At 37.2% G+C, this 4,724-nt stretch overlaps 3 non-coding genes across 3 annotated transcripts; 2 read left to right on the forward strand and 1 right to left on the reverse strand.

The window, feature by feature from the left end:
• Positions 1-745: 745 nt before the first annotated feature.
• Positions 746-818, reverse strand: trnak-cuu. The gene has a single exon. It is a non-coding gene; the product is annotated as a tRNA-Lys (tRNA).
• A 1,903-nt stretch (positions 819-2,721) lies between these two features.
• Positions 2,722-2,793, forward strand: trnaa-ugc. Its single transcript has one exon. It is a non-coding gene; the product is annotated as a tRNA-Ala (tRNA).
• Positions 2,794-3,331: 538 nt separating this feature from the next.
• trnas-gga lies at positions 3,332-3,413 on the forward strand. The gene has a single exon. It is a non-coding gene; the product is annotated as a tRNA-Ser (tRNA).
• The last annotated feature ends 1,311 nt before the right edge of the window (positions 3,414-4,724 follow it).

The raw sequence follows: 4,724 nt of genomic DNA on the forward strand, positions 1-4,724 counted from the left end.
TAACGCTACTGTAGCACTTTGAGATTTCATTTGAAATGTAAAGGGCATTATAAATACAATTTATTATTATTATCATTATTATTAACATTGTGCAATTATCTTCAAAATGTCCAATTTAGTCCACAAATATACCTGCCAGATGGGAAATAAACTGATAACTGTCTTCATGGTCTAAACATATGTAAAATTACAAAAAAGATTCATAACAAATTAAACAAGTTTTCTTACAACAAAAGGGTTATTTCTACTGACAGTCTGCTGTTGCGCCACAAGGTCTACTTACTAATGCATATACACATCAACTTTCTTTTTGATTAATGCATATACACATCAACTTTCTTTTAGATTAATGCATATACACATCAACTTTCTTTTTGATAAATGCATATACACATCAACTTTCTTTTTGATTACTGCATATACACATCAACTTTATTTTGAATTAATGCAAATACACACCAACTTTCTTTTAAGCTGCAGTTCTGGAATGTTAAGTTGCAGTTCTAGAACAACAGGTTTAAGTTTTAGAATTTGAACATGCATTGTCACCAGACTTTAGTTTGATCTGAGGAACAGGTCAGCACAGGCCATGATCGTAGAATGCAGGCACATTTTAGTCTGGTAAATTTCAGGGATTTTTACACTGGGATGGAACTGATAATCTTGCGATTGACAGGCAATCTGCCCCAATACAGCCACCTGATACTGTGGAGAACTCAGGCATTCCAACTCTCTAAAACACCACCGCCCAACGTGGGGCTCGAACCCACGACCCTGAGATTAAGAGTCTCATGCGCTACCGACTGAGCTAGCCAGGCACTTCTAAATTTTGGGTTGCGGCCCAAAAATTTTACTTAAAAGTTCTGAAATGTTACATTTCTAGAATGTTACTAGGCAGTTCTAGAATGTTAGGTTGAAATTCTAGATTGTTAAACTGCAGTTCTAGAATGTTAAGACGCAGTTCTAGAAAGTTAAGCTTTCATTCTAGAAATTTGAGCTGCAATTCAAGAACAATAGGTTGAAGTTTTAGAATTTTATAAGTTGCGTTCCCAAAAGGTTGCTCATAGTCCTAAAAGGTTACATTGTAGTTCTAAAATGTTACTTGGCAGTTCTAGAATATTAGGTTTAAGTTCAAGAATGTTAAGCTGCCATTCTACAATGTTAGCTTTAATTTCTAGAATGTTAAGCTGCAGTTCTAGAATGTTAAGATGCAGTTCTAGAAAGTTAAGCTTTCATTCTAGAAATTTGAGCTGCAATTCAAGAACAATAGATTGAAGTTTTAGAATTTTTATAAGTTGTGTTCTCAAAAGGTTGCTCATAGTCCTAAAAGGTTACATTGTAGTTCTAGAATGGTAAGCTACAGTTCTAGAATGTTAGGTTTAAGTTCAAGAATGTTAAGCTGCCATTCTACAATGTTAGCTTTAATTTCTAGAATGTTAAGCTGCAGTTCTAGAATGTTATGTTGAAGTTCTAGAATGTTAAGATGCAGTTCTAGAAAGTTAAGCTTTCATTCTAGAAATTTGAGCTGCAATTCAAGAACAATAGGTTGAAGTTTTAGAATTTTTAGAGCTGCGGTCCTAAACTGTAAACCTAAATTACAGTTCTAAAATGTTACATTGTAGTTCTAGAATGTTAAGCCACTGTTCTAGAACAATAGGTTGAAGTTTTTGAATTTAAACATGCATTGTCACCAGACTTTAGTTTGATCTGAGGAACAGGAGGTCAGCACAGGCCACGATTGTAGAATGCAGGCACATTTCAGTCTGGTAAATTCCAGGAATTTTACACTGGGACGGAACTGCTAATCTTGCGATTATTATTATATATAATAATATATTATATATAATTAAGATTCAACCTATTGTTCTTGAATTGCAGCAAGATTAATATTATATATTAATCTTGCTGCAATTCAAGAACAATAGGTTGAAGTTTTACAACTTTTATAAGTTGCGTTCCCAAAAGGTTGCTCATAGTCCTAAAATGTTACATTGTAGTTCTAGAATGGTAAGCTGCAGTTCTGGAATGTTAAGTTGCAGTTGTAGAACAATAGGTTGTAGTTTTAGAATTTTAAGAGTCATGGTCCTAAAATGTTACTTACAGTTCAACAATGTTATGTTGTAGATCTAGAATGTTAAGCTGCCATTATAAAATGTAAAGTTGCAATTCTAGAAAAATAGGTTGAAATTTTAGAATATTTGTAAGTTGCGGTCCCAAAATGTTACTTACAGTTCTAAAAGGTTACATCTTAGTTCTAGAATGGTAGGTTGCAGTTCTAAAATGTTAGGTTTGAGTTCAAGAACAATAGGTTGTAGTTTTAGAATTTTAAGAGGTCAAGCCTTTAGAGAAAACTAAAGGCTTTTAGCCTTTAGAGAAAACTAAAGGCTTGACATCAGTCTACTAATTATTTTCATTACACACACACACACACACACACACACACACACACACACAATATACACTTTAGACACATTTGTCGTCTTGTTGTCATCATTTCTTTTCACGTCACGTCGGTGCCGCTCGCAATGTCTCCGCTGAAGCCAAGGTACAAAAAGGAGAAAAACCACAAGAGGCCCGCGACGAACACGACAATGACAACCACCACCACCACCACCGTGACTGTGATGGCGGCGGGTGTGCGTCACAAGAGGACCAACACATACACAACTACAGCAGAGAAAAAGACTACTGACAAACATGTTTGAAATCTGAAAATTTTCAGGGGATGTAGCTCAGTGGTAGAGCGCATGCTTTGCATGTATGACGCCCCGGGTTCAATCCCCGGCATCTCCAACAAATGTTTCTGTCCACTCTGTTAAAGAGCTGCAAAAAGCTCTTATTCTGAAAATGAAACAATGCAGCAAGTGTTTAAAGGCAATGAAATGGATGTGTAACTTCTCAAGTGTCTGCTTTACTCAGCAATTGAGAAGGATTTGAGCAAGTTTGAATAGCACGATGTGGATTTTGCCATGACATTAACATTACATATTCCACCCAGGTTTCTTCTCTTCTCTTATTCAGTGATCTCACAAAAAAGTCAAAAAAAATCAAAAATACTTTAGGGGCTGCAGCTCAGTGGTAGAGCGCATTTTGAGTCTCAATGCCCAGATGTGTTACAATATTTTCAGTAAAAATTGTGTTGACCCAAATCATTAGATCTCTGTTATGGCACAAATAAGGGAGCATATCAATCAATCAAGCTGCCTCCACGAGGATCCACAGACACAGGCAGTGCACTATGATTTTCCCTTTGCCAGTGTCTGGGAACTCCTTGTAACCAATTGAAAAGTTTATGTACATTTGTGCAAACAGGTACAGCTCACCTTTTCAGGTTTTTGTGGCCAAGTGGTTAAGGCGATGGACTGGAAAGCCATTGAGGTCTCCCTGCGCAGGTTCAAATCCTGTTGACAACGAGAGGCATTCTTTAAGAGTGGTAGCAAACAACGACACATCACAGTATACAAACTCGCAGATGTGCCTTCACAAACAATATTGTGTTATCTCATTGGTACTGGAAGCCACCAGTCTCCACCAATGTATCTCTTAGCGTTTACTTTCAGTCAGTTACAAAATTTGCAGTAAACGTTGTGTTGTCCAGCAGAAAGGCAACAGGTGTGTTACTTTTTAACTATGATTTATACCATAGCAGTGCAAGCATTTTGCCCAGGTTTGATTTCCAGCCACCGCGGTTGCATTTACAGGTTTTAAAGCCATACAGAACATTAACATTACATGTTTTACCCAGGTTTGTTGTGGTTTCTTTTATTCAGTGATATTTAATTTTCCCAAAAGGATTAACAAAGATAAGTCTATCTCAGAAAAAAGTAAAAAAAACATCTGAAAGTCTTCAGGGGATGTAGCTCAGTGGTAGAGCGCATGCTTTACAGGTATGAGGACCTGGCATCTCCAGCAGGTATAATGGTAGAGTCTTTAAAAGAGCTGCAAAAAATATTACCTCCTGTAGTAATCTGACTGGTAGGGTTATAGAACGTAGTGGTAGACTAAGACCTCCTGTCACACAAACTAAGCGGTATTCTCTCTCTTTTATATCTCAGCCAATCACACAGCACAACAATCACTTTAAATGTACATGTTTTACCGTTTGTATTTATGTACTGTAGTGTAGTATATTTTTTTTATGCTCCAGTTTTTATGGGTGTTACAGCGGGTATGAGTACTGTAGTTTCCATTTTTATGGATGAAAACTTATATGCCATTAAGTTCACTCTTCAGCAGGTGGAGACATTTCATTTCAGAAATAGATGGTTTAAACAACAACAGACTGGAAATATACTTCCTGCTAATACAAAGCATAGGAATTAACAGAGGATGGTTTCAATCCATCAACCTCTGGGTTATGGGGCCAGCACGCTTCCGCTGCGCCACTCTGTAATTTCTGGGGCTGGAAAATCTGTGATTCACATTTTGACGGAAGGTGGCAACCAAGGCTCCAACAGCTTACGGGTTGCAAAGTTAAACATTTTGTAGACCTTGCAACTATCTTTTATGTGAGCTTCCGGATTACTAAATAAATAAAATTGAATTGAATTGATTTGAATTAACTTGGACCTCAACTTCCTAGCCTCATAGTTGTTGTTTTACGTTCCTGCTGTCTTCCAACGCTCCAGGATCCTGAGGTAGGTGAGCATATCGTCACTGAAAACATATCCAAGTCTGAAAGTGCAGGATTGCTCCCATCGGGTTGGGAGTCAGTTGCTGTCCCA

The sequence above is a fragment of the Etheostoma cragini genome, unplaced genomic scaffold, assembly GCF_013103735.1.
Source record: "Etheostoma cragini isolate CJK2018 unplaced genomic scaffold, CSU_Ecrag_1.0 ScbMSFa_1504, whole genome shotgun sequence".
Classification (NCBI taxonomy): domain Eukaryota; kingdom Metazoa; phylum Chordata; class Actinopteri; order Perciformes; family Percidae; genus Etheostoma; species Etheostoma cragini.